At 30.0% G+C, this 12,234-nt stretch overlaps 1 long non-coding RNA gene across 6 annotated transcripts in view; it reads left to right on the forward strand.

The window, feature by feature from the left end:
- LOC149072707 (uncharacterized) overlaps positions 1-11,947 on the forward strand; it is a 214,648-nt gene extending 202,701 nt beyond the window's left edge. For 5 of the 6 annotated variants that reach the window (XR_016194503.1, XR_016194509.1, XR_016194506.1 and 2 more), the window contains 2 exons: positions 6,525-6,638; positions 11,801-11,947. This is a non-coding gene — a long non-coding RNA (uncharacterized LOC149072707). The remainder of the gene's footprint in view (positions 1-6,524; positions 6,639-11,800) is intronic. The other variant, XR_016194504.1, reaches the window with a different exon arrangement.
- Positions 11,948-12,234: the final 287 nt, after the last annotated feature.

Consider the following 12,234-nt stretch of genomic DNA (forward strand, 5'->3'; position numbering starts at 1 on the left):
TAGAAAAAATAACTATTACCTATTCTCTCTCTCCCCCCTTGCTTATAATACATATTTTGTAGACCTATCGATATTAATTTATGGAAATTGATAAATATCTTGAATATTAAATCCAACGATACACCAAAAAACAATAAACGAATCCTACAATTATTATATCACAAAGGCAAAAATCGAAAAACAAATATATATTTCCAGAACTCATAAAATTCCAATTAAGCATCGAAAACACACAGAAGTGCATTCGAGCGGTTTTCTTAAGAATGGGATAAATCTAAGCTCGGGAAATTTTACGAATTCCCAACAAAACTATCTCGTTGCCCATTAGATCCGCTCAAACGAGTTTTAATGGAATAATTGTCAATTTCGAACAATAATAAACGGGTACGGGCACCGCGTACAAAGATTAAATTCCTGCCATTTCCGCTTATAGAGACAAAACCCGTAACGGAAGACAGAAATATATAGACAGAAGCATCTTTACGCTAGTACGAAAGAGTAGATGGAACACGCACGTATACTGACGTACACACACACACAAAGTTAATTGAATATTCTCTTGTGTTCAAGATCTTCCATCCTTTCTACCTCGTACCCTCTCATCACAACACCTTAAAACTACAGCAAGCCCAATACCGTACGTGCCGCCACCGCCACCTTTTACCTCTCCGAGTGCATATACGCGTGTATTTAATAGAATTCAAGCTCTAAACCACTGTGAAAACTCTCTTTTACAAGCATATGCAAATCTCCACAACCGCCCCTCCCCCCTCCCACCCCCCCATTTCAGAACAACAACACTACAAACAACACACGCATACGAAATAGGAGGCGGAAAAAATCTAAAACAGGGGCGCTAAATATTAAATCTAAAAATCTTTACTCGGCTCTCTCTCACATCATCTTACGTGGTTTATCAGCGTTTTATTCAAGTCGTAATCAATGCGGAGAATGCCGAGGAGAAAGAGAGAGAAATGAAGGGTTTAGGATGAAAAATAATAAGGGAGAGATGGTTCAGAGAGAGAGAGAGAGAGGGTTTTAAAGTAAAATACAAAATTGAAATAATAAGGATGGGCCTATAAAATGTTTGTTCTAACAGAGCTAAAGTCGTGCCGCACATTATAATTTTCATTTATTCGTCCATCTCCTCGCATCCCCCTTCACGTACTTTTCTGGATGATAGTTTTATCTTAAGAGAGAAAAGGAGGAGCAAAGAATGTTGTGTTAAAGGAGCCGTCGGTGGGGTAAAGGGGGAGTTTTCATTAAATATTCACGCCTTCCTCTTGCGTTTTCCACCTATAAGAGCAAAGACCATATTTCCCCACCTCACCCTTATTTTCGATGATCCTCAGCATCCCAGTAACCCTTTTTATTTTGTTGCCGGTCCGGGTGTTCCGTTGGCGGTGTTTTATTCCTGGGTTGGCGTCGTTTTTTATGTGTGGTTTTGACCTATTTCCCCCCTTTTTTTCGGATTGTTGATAGAATTTTTTTATTTATTTGGTAATTCCGAAAATGTTTTGTTTTTATGGTTTTATTTTGTAGAGAGAAATTTTTGTTATTACTTTCTAATGAAAAAAAAATTAAATCTTTTTTTTTTTTTTTTGTTGGTTTTATTTTCAATTTAAGAGAAATATTTTAAAACGTTTCCCGATGAAATTGAGGGGAAAAATAAGGCTAAATGAATATTGCTTGCAGTATTTTATAGTGGATACTGCTTATAACATTTTTTGAAAAAAACATAGTAAGCGGGAAAATATTTTAAACGGGAAATATTAATGAGAATTAGTTGGAGTTGTGAGACCACGAAAATGAGTCGTAAGCTACTAAGTGGGAAAACGCTCTAAGTGGGGGCGTTATAAGCGAGATCGTCTGTAAATGATTTTTTATGAATATTTCTTAAATTAAAAAACACCCACATTCAGTATTTCGTATAGCCTATAAAATTGAGAAAATATTTCTTTTTTTAATTTGAAAAAAAAATTTTGAAATTTTTGAATTTTTTAGTTCTTTCCAAAAATGTCGTTTTTATATTTTTGTTTTGTATAACAAATTTTCGTTGTATTTCCTAAGAAAAAAAATTTAGTTTTGAATCTGATTTTACCGAACTTGATGAGACAATATTAGTGATCTGATGATTGCTTAACTTTTTAGTTCTATGATTTTATTTTGTATTATAGAAAATTTTGTTCTTAATTGGCTGGGATTAAAAATTCACTATATTAAATCATTCTTACTCTTAGTACATTTCACAAATAGTTGACAGAATTGTTTTTCCTAATCTGATGATTTTAACACTGTTTCATTTATATGATCTTTTATGACAGAAATTTTTGCTATTATTTGCTAAGATCTGGTTTAACTTCAATTCTACTTGGTATTTTGCAAATGGTTGAGACTATATTTATTTTTTATAAATTTGATAATTTAAACAATGTTTCGTTTTTATGATTTTAATTTGTATCACAGGAATTCCCGTTGTTATTTGCTAAGAAATGAAATTCAGTTTTAAATCTTGTTAAATTTTTATTCCACTTGATATTTTGCACATAGTTGAGATAATATCTTTTTAATGTGGTGATTCTTAATCCTTTTCATTTCCATGATTTTATTTGTTATGATGTTTTATGATTTTCCTTAGAAAAAAAATTCAAAAATAAATCTGTTTTAATTTTTATTCTACTTAGTATTATCCGCAAATAGTTGAGAAAATATTTTTTTTTCGATCTGAAATGATTCATAATCTGTTTCGTTTTAATAATTTCATTTTTATGACAAATATGTGTTATTATTTGCCAAGAAAATAGAATCAGTTTAAATCGGGTTTAAATTTTATTCGACTTGGTATTCGCAATTGTTTTTAATCTGATGGTACTTGAACTGTGTTTCGCTCTATAATTTTATTTCTTTTGATAAGAATTTTTATCTCCTAAGAAAGAAAAATTGATTTTTTTTTCAATTTGAGAGAAATAGTTAAAATGTTTCTGGATGAAATTGAAAAAAAAAATGTTTGAATTTTTATTCAAATTCAAAATTATACGATCAGGTTCTCACACCCTACACTTTTTACGGGCATTCCATCTCCACATATTGATTTTATAGCAAATTTATAATCTAAATAAAGGTTGGTTCTCAGCCTCTATGATTGAATAAAGCTCCGACCCAACCAATACTATTGAAATCCCTATTTAGTAGTATGTCGAGGTTGGGTTCGGTTCGAAGTCGACAAGGCACTAGGCCTCTCAGCCTGTCTTTTGTAAAAGCGATTAGAAAAAATGACCCTTGGATTTAAATGACAGTTTTAGTGAATAAGTACAACTAACTATCATCAATTATTTTTTTCTAATTATGTCTTGTAATTCATTTTTTAAACAAAAAAATTCAAGAAATTTGAAAAGTGAAATAAAAATTATTAAAAAATTCGTGACGTGAAGAATTGATATAAAATAACTATGAATATGACAATAAAAAAATATACTAAACTTAAATATTTAATTTTATTGTAGCAACAGGAATAATTTTATTACTTCTTCCTGACTATTGCTAATTACGAATTTATTAAATTAAAATAAAAGTGAAAATATATATATGATGATAATAAAAAATAATTATTATTGCAGTTTAATTGCAGAAATAATGACTGACTATTATTTTACTAATTACGAAAAAATTAAAAATTAAATTAGAACCAATGTTGGAATTGCACACCATATTCAAATCTTCCACCAACAACAGTGCCAAATGAGAAGCTTTGGCGTGATTCTCAGCTCATTACGAAGGTCCAGTCGCCAATGTGTGCAAAAAGGGGTCTCACTTTACAACAAGAAGGATAAAGAGAAGGGATGCTTAGGATGAGAGGAGAAGAAGAAGCGTGTATAGCATGGCTTGCATGCATGCATGCAAAATCAGTAGAAGGCTGGTGTGTGGTCAGGAATGCTAAAACACGATAGGGAAAGGATGCGTGGTATGAGAGTGGTGGTGTTCGGAGGGTGATGCTCCTGGGGTGGGAGGGAGCCTCTCCATTGGATGTTGCTCCCTGGCTGTTTTATGTCAATGAGGCGGGGCTTAACCAACGAAAAGTGATACCAGCTTTTGCATGCTAAAGTATTCCTGGAATCCTGCCAAGTTCTCCCATTCACCCAAAGCACCATTAGCTATGCCCTTATAAAAAAAAATTAACATGTAATGCAGGTAATGGGATGTCCAATGGAAATCGGATCGATATCCGAAAGGAAAGGGCGGAAAAACCATGTTTGAGCAATTTAAATGAAAAGTATATAAATAAATATAAAGCAAGCGCGAAAAAAATAAATAAAATTAATTAATTATTAGTTTTATAGTAAGTTTATATAGTTTTTTTTAAAGTATTAGTTATATTGGTTTTTTTTTGCTAGTATAGCAAAATAAAAAATGATTATAAATATTCAGCAAAATAATATTAAAACGATTCTCATTCTATATATATTACCGATTTTTCCGATCTCTGATTTTATCATTTTTTTATTGACATTATTTATTGGCCTGAAAATTGAATTTTTCAACTGCTTTATCAAAAATAGTTAAAAAGCCGAATTATTAATCGCTCATTTTTAGCTGTCAACAGTTAGAACATACGTAATATCGATAGCAATGTAACACCAACTGATGCCACAAAAATTTATTTTGTCGTTTGTTTTAACTCTCTATGCATATTTGAATATGAATGACAAATACAATGGTCAAAAAACACTTTATACTAATTTCTTTTCGCATTTTTGTTTTTTATGGTATTTTAGAAATTAGGCCTGCCATTTAGTGCAAAATACGGCTTTACACAAGTGCAATACTGTTTTATTTAGAAAGAGTTTATTCCTTGTCAGGGTCATTTTTTGAGAGCTGCTGAAATTTTACGAGTTCAGAAATTCATAAAATCGCACCAAAAAAATTAAGGGGATTGGAAACAAAATTCAAGGACAAAACTATTCAACTTTGCTAAGCAAGATTTTATCAGTGTATAGATAGCTGTGAAATATAGGAAAATTATAATTTTTTTTATCCTTAATTGGTCATTATAACTAAATAAAAAAAATCCACACTAATTCATTAAATTGCTGTGTTGACGTATTGTTGTAATTACAAATATTAACAAATATATTACAAATATAAAAACACTTACATCGGTTTTTAGAGGGGAAAAATGTTTCAATCTGTATTGATGGGGTATGAACCATAGAGAATTAAGAAAATGTAAACAAATTAAAATTTTAAAAATTTTAAAAAAAAAGTGTTTTATCACAAACTTATTTGTACTAGATTTGTCTTTTTTTCAAAAATCTTGTCCTTTCTCGAAAATTCAACAATCTTAAGCTAACTTGAAAATTTTTCAGACAATTTTTACTGCATTTTGGTGAATTATATTTTTTATTATTTTTTCTATCATTATCACAATTATTTTTGTCACAATTATAATTTTTCAATTCTTTAAAAATACACAAAATTCCCCACCAATAAAATCATAGCAAAATTATTATTTTTTCTTTCTACGCAAATTTTATCTGAATGCTGTCTAATTACGAACATTGAATGAAAAATTAATTTGAATTTATAGGAATCACAAAGGGTTAAACTGATACATTTTTAAGGCTATCTTTACTGTAATGATCAAATAAATTTTTCTAAAAAATCAGTAATAGTGGGAAATTAAAGCAACAGTTTTGAAATCAATTCAATTGTTTCAGAAAAGCAATCAATTTTATTTTTAATTAAAACACTAAATGTCGGGGAAAAAATAAAACGTTCTATATATCCGATAGCTGTTGAAAAACTTTTAATAAAAAATTATTAAAAATAAACAAATTTCAACAAAATTAAAAATAAAGCTGCGTATTAATACAAAATTTCAATTGGATATGCACAAATGCATAAAACACAAATACATTTGTATTTTAAAAAAAAATGGAGAAGTAAAGGTACAATAGGCCTATTATTTGATATTATTTTGATAAAAAGGGAAAACAACTTTGACACGTCTTTACCCTAAAAGGTAGAAAACATCATTTTATGCAGAATGTTATTGTTGTAGTTTCTGTGAAATATTTACAATAGGTAGCTTTTACGGTAGTTGAAGTAATTTATCGTCAACTCTCTAAAATTAATACTTTTTTCAAAATTTATATTTAAAAATATAATTTAATTCGAAACACTTCACACAACTGTGTTTCAAAAACTGAGAATAATTCAATTTGTCGGTATTTCTTTAAAGTTTTGAATGTTTAAAAATTTTTTGGTCGATTAAAAAAAAAAAAGTCCTTCGAAATTTATAAATATATGAAAATTTTCGGATAGACGAAAATAAAACATCTAAAAAAATTAAGTCTGTATGACAAAATTTTTTTATTACAAAAAATTCATAAATAAAACAAACGGAATTGGTTTTAATGAAATGCTGTGTCAGTTGCTACCATCACTTTACAATTTTTTCACTTGATTATCACAAATTAAGTTTGTCAATAAATTGGGATAAATTGATTTTTCTTTAAAATTTTCAGTATGAGCTAATCCGAATAGACTGGTTTAAGGATGTAGAACGCAGCATGGCTTGAGAGATGATTCATTTCATTCAGGATACTGTAGCCTACGTCAAAATAGATTCGAAAACTAAGGTATAGATATATACTGTATATATAGACTAACTACTCGTATTTTACGATAGTTTGCATGATGATCAATTTTGATATTTATATCATGCTATTTCACGCTCTAATGTGATTAATCTCCATTTATAAAAAAATTAATTTTTCACAATAACAGTATTTTTTATTTATTTTTTTGCATTTATGATTTTTGCATTGTGTAATTTTTAGACTAGGTCTATAAATTTCAAATAAAAAAAACCGATCATTCTCATGTTTTCTTTGTTGTAACAATGATTTTCCTTATGAAATTCACGCGATCCCAATACTTCTTTCCTATAAAAGTTATTTCATTTATTTCCTTGAATTTTTTTTCATGAATTTTGAGATTAATATGAAATATTCGTGACTTTAAACACGACATAACAATAATAAATTCTTATCAATGTTATATTTTTGTTGATGATTGAACATATAGACCGATATTGTGTGTGTGTGAGAACTATTTTTATTTAAATTCTCAAATATTCAATAAAAAATTGGAATTTCTGTATTTAGGTACTGCAAATATTCCATTTGTGTTTTTTATAGAAATTTCAATAAATTTAATGAACCTTTGATTCTTAACATAATTATTATGAATCAACAATTTTAAGGGTAAAAAAAATTAATTAAAAGGAATTTTTCGAAGAAGAAAAAATGAATGTAAAATATTTTTCTCGAATGTATAATAGAAGATATAGCAATATAACCGAATTGTTTTAAAATGTGGCCATTGTTTAGGTCTGAGACTTTTTGTAAATTTACTTACCACCTAGAAATATTCCATTCAGTTCTACGTAGATGAATGGTTGTTAGATAGCGAACTATGTAGCACATAATCTCTAGTTGAAGATAACGCCGATAATCAATAATGGTTTTCAAGATAAATCTTAATTCATTTAAGTGTTTATCTCGTATCTGAGAGAGGTGCAGTGTTTGTAGAATTGTTTTTCTTTGGTATAGCCGATAAAATTAATTAGGTGAAACTTAAAAAATTTAATCAGAGTATATTCATTAGTGATACCACTAACGATACTTTAAGTTTACTTTAAATTAATAATTAACTTTTAACAATTCATTAAAGATCATTGCAATTACTTTTAATTGAAATTAATTTTTAATTCACAGTTTCATTTAGTGGGGGTTATTTGGTTACAACATTCTATTAATATGTACAAGTAAAGAAATGTTAATGTGAACTGAAAATAAAATAATCAAATATTTCATCATTATTTATATGATAAATTTCGATGATTATGATTATTAGACTTATGTGTTTCTTTGTTTATTCAATCTTTACTGCTTTTTTAAAAAGTAAATATGAATTTTAAATGCACCTGCTAATATTTAATTGGCGTTATTTTTGAGATATTCCATAAGTTCATGGTTTTAGTTTCAAAACGAAATTTTTTCATATAATTTTAAATTTAATTAATAATTTTAAATTCAATAAATAATTTTAAATTTAATGAACAAGTTAAATTTAATAAATAAAATACAGTTTTAAAAGGATAAATTCAAGAATATGATTAATATAATTGCATTAATCATTTTTCATTGACTCGTATAATCCGTTTTATATGTGGGTAAAACTATATAATGTGTTTCACAAAAAGGAGAAAAAAATCCTAGGTTCAACCGTAAAAATTAAATAAAATATGAAAATAAATTATATAAAATAAAGTCCACCAGTATGGATCAACAACGATCCCTTGGATGGATTTTCTTGGTTTTGTACAATGTACACGTTTATTGGTGTGACGAATAAAATTGAAATTGAAAATTTAAAAAAATGAAATTGAAAATCACAAAAAATGAAATTGAAAATCACAAAAAATGAAATTGAAAATCACAAAAAATGAAATTGAAAATCACAAAAAATGGAAAAATTACGTTATTATAGTTTCATTTCCTGAGAATAATAATTGGAGGAATATAAAAATTGCAATTTTTACGGGTCCTCTTCTAACTTGCGTCTTTTTTTATTAAACTTTAAGAAATTTACCCGAAAAATGTAAATAAAAATTCACCGAGATATATCAATAATACTAATTCTTGATTTATGATTTTTGTCAATTTCACTTGAAAAATGAGTCTCGGAAATAGAGATTTTAAAATAGGTTTAAAAAAAAAATTCAGTTAGTGATCTCAAAAAAATTTCATTTAAACATTGAGTCAAATTTTATTTTGCTTTAAAAAGAAGGGCTCAAATTTTATTTATTTCCATTTTTGAGTTGGTTGCGGTATCATTTCCATGTTTCTCTCAAATTATCATTTTGAGGGAGTGAAATTTGCGGCTCAATTTTTCTCTTGGGGAGTTTTTTTCCCAAAATTTTACAACTATCTTTAGAATTTTTAATCCTTTCAGGCATTAAAATTACTTGTATTAAGAATTACAGTAGGCCTATTAGAAGAATTTTTATTCCTTTCAAACACTGAATCAATTGCTTGTATCCGAATGGATTATAAGTCCATATTTCTAACAATTAAGATAAGTCCAATAAACGATATTTCGGATTAAAAGAAGTAGTTTCAGAATAAATTTTTATTTTATTACTCGCCATTAAGGAGTATAATGCCTTCGGATCAGTAAGTCTTAGATGGCTGCATGCCAAGAAGATATTTGAAGAAGAAAAGCCGTCACAAGGGAAAGTGATGGACACGGGCTGTTGGTGTGAGAATGTGGAACATACACACACACACAGACGCGCGTGTGAGTGGTGGTGATGGTGAAAGTCCAGAGGAGAAGGGTTGAAATGACTTTGAGCCGAAACGACAAGCAGTGAATTGAGTGAGAGAGAGATGGGCGAGAGGAAAAAGGGCTGCGAGTGGGCGCCCAAACTCCAAGAGTGATGGACAAACAGAAGGTAGATTAGAGAAAAGGATGGTATGTAAGAGAGAGAGAGAGAGCGAGATTCTCTAAGGGAGACTCTTGACGAAGGGGGCATCTTGCGCGAAAGGGTTAGGCGGTAGAAGAAAAGGCACCCCGGGAACAGTACACAAGGCCCAAAGAATAAGAAATATGACGAAAATTCATCACCGAAGGGTCTGCTCCTCAACCGATAAGGCCATGGCAGTCTATTTTAACGCGAAAAGTTGGAGACGTACCAGAGAGTGAGAGAAGGGTTACACAAGGGGCTTTGGAGACAGAAGGGGGGGGGGGTCCCCTAGATATATACATCCAAGAATCGATTTCACCATTCAGCTAACTTCCCCAAACACTGACAAATGATTGGTTACAAGAGATATTTTCTACAGCAAAAGCATTTTTCAATACCTTTAAGCTCCGACTTTGTCACTTGGAATTTCTTTGGACGTCATTCATTATTACTCTTTTCCTACCCCCTGCGTGATCACTATTCTCGGCAACAATAATTAAGGCTTTAGGTTATACATGGTGTGTGTGTGTACTGAGAACAAAAGGCACAAAAGAATAAAAGATAATGACTGTGTGTGAACCGCAACCTTTTCTAAATATATTTACGAGTTATCGATTATTTTTTAAAAAATAATGGCAATTATGAAATTGGCATTCCATCACTTTGATTGTATTTAGAAAAATACATTTCTAACTTGAGAAATGTTTACTTTCATTATTTATTTATCCATTTGTTTGACTGTTAATGAGTAATTGACTGATTCCGATGATGTTTATTGTTTCTTTAATGTTTCTGGACCAGATAATAAATTGTTGGCTTTGAAAATTTCAGTATTTTAGAGGCTGGAGGGGGTGGGGTGAAAGTGGAGGAAAGCAGATAAAAATCCAAGCTTTCTTACTAGAAGGCAAGCAGTTTGACTGACGAAACAGTCTTAATACAGTCTTATTCAATTGTTTGAAATTCTTCTTATATATCAGAAAAATTGTATTTATATATAATGTTTTGTCACGATCTGTGATGAAACATATGTTACAACATTCTGGTAAATTAAAAAAAAATTAAGTTTTACAGCTTTCATTTTTTAGTATAATGAAATTGAATAAAGACAATTCAAAACTTTTTCGTTCTGCCCCATCTTTTCCAGAAATTTTTAGTTCTCATCACCCCCTTCACCCAACTGAAGACTAAACTTAAATATATATAAATATATCTGCTGAGGCCAACAGAAAAAAAAATCCATGTTTCTCAGTGCAATATTCGCAGAGATATTCGAATTCAAAAATAGGAGAAAGTTGGGGAAGAACAGCATAAATGAGGAAAAGGAGTGTTGCTGGTTAGTTTTTGCTGTTCTTTCAGTTCTTCTCCAATTTTTGAACTCGAATATCTTTGCAAATATTGCGCTTAGAAACATGGAATTTTTTCCGTTGTTCTCAGGAGATACAGGCCAAGGACTTTTTAATTGGAAGTTAGAGGACAGGGGACAGTATGATTTTTTTTATTATTTTGTTACACACTGTATTTTCACTCGCAAAACTGTTACAAGGTAATTTTTTAACGCCTTTTGAGCATTTCTTAAATTGAAACTATACCTCCACTACGGACGGTTGATGAAATAAAGGCAGCAATAGCACTTACAGGAGACCCTGTATAAATGCTGAATCTTCCATCCAAATCCGCCGCTAATTCGCATTAGACTTTGTCATTTGGAATCTCTTCGGGCGTCATTCATTATTACTCTTCACATACTCTTCCCTATCCACTTCCCTGATCACTATTCCCGGCAACTATAATTAAGGCTTTAGGTCAGTGTTTCCCAAAGTGGGCAATATAGCCTTCTGGTGGGGGATGGAATTGTCCAGGGAGGCGATAGAAGCTACGGGTATAACATAGGATCCTATGGGTACTCTTGAATTGGGGGGGGGGGCGATGAGAGAAAAAACAAGAAGGGGGCGATGGAACAAAAAGTTTGGGAAACTAATGCTTTAGGTGTGTGCTGAGAACAAAAGGCACAGAAGAATAAATCTATGTATGTTTATGAGTTAGCAATTATTTTTTTCAAAAATTGTTTTTATTATTAATATTATTACAATTATTTTTTTTTCAAAAATAATGACAATAATGAAATTGGTATTTCATCATTTTGATTGTATTCGTATTTAGACAAATACATTTCTAACTCGAGAGAAATGTTTTCTTTCATTATTTATTTACCAATTTGTATGACTGTTATAGAATAATTGATGTTGATAATGTTTATTTTTTCTTTAATAGGAGTTTCTGGACCAGATGATAAATTTTTGCTTTGAAAATTTCCATGAAAAATTATTATTTAAAATGAATTTTTATCGAAGATTGTGACTTGCAATGAATAACATTGTTATACTCGTGTAAAGATTTTTGTATTCATCATTTGTTATAGACGTGAAATAAAATTATTTACCATTGGTCTCTCTTTTTCAATTTGCCCGTACACGTATACATTAACAATATAAATGACATTTTTGGCCACGTTATTTTATATACAGGGTGTCCTGTAAGTCCTTATCCGGCTTTTATCTCATCAAGCGTTCGTCGAGGAGGTATGGCCTCAATTTAAAAATCACCCAAAATGCTTTGAAAAATCAACCTGTTCCAGTTTTGAGAGGGAAAATACAGTGTCAAAAAGAATCTAAATATTTATATGGACACAGTCCTCATAAATTCAG

The sequence above is a fragment of the Pholcus phalangioides genome, unplaced genomic scaffold, assembly GCF_987345545.1.
Source record: "Pholcus phalangioides strain wild (caught in Gottingen) unplaced genomic scaffold, Ppha-v1.0 ptg000017l_1, whole genome shotgun sequence".
NCBI classification, from domain to species: Eukaryota; Metazoa; Arthropoda; class Arachnida; order Araneae; family Pholcidae; genus Pholcus; species Pholcus phalangioides.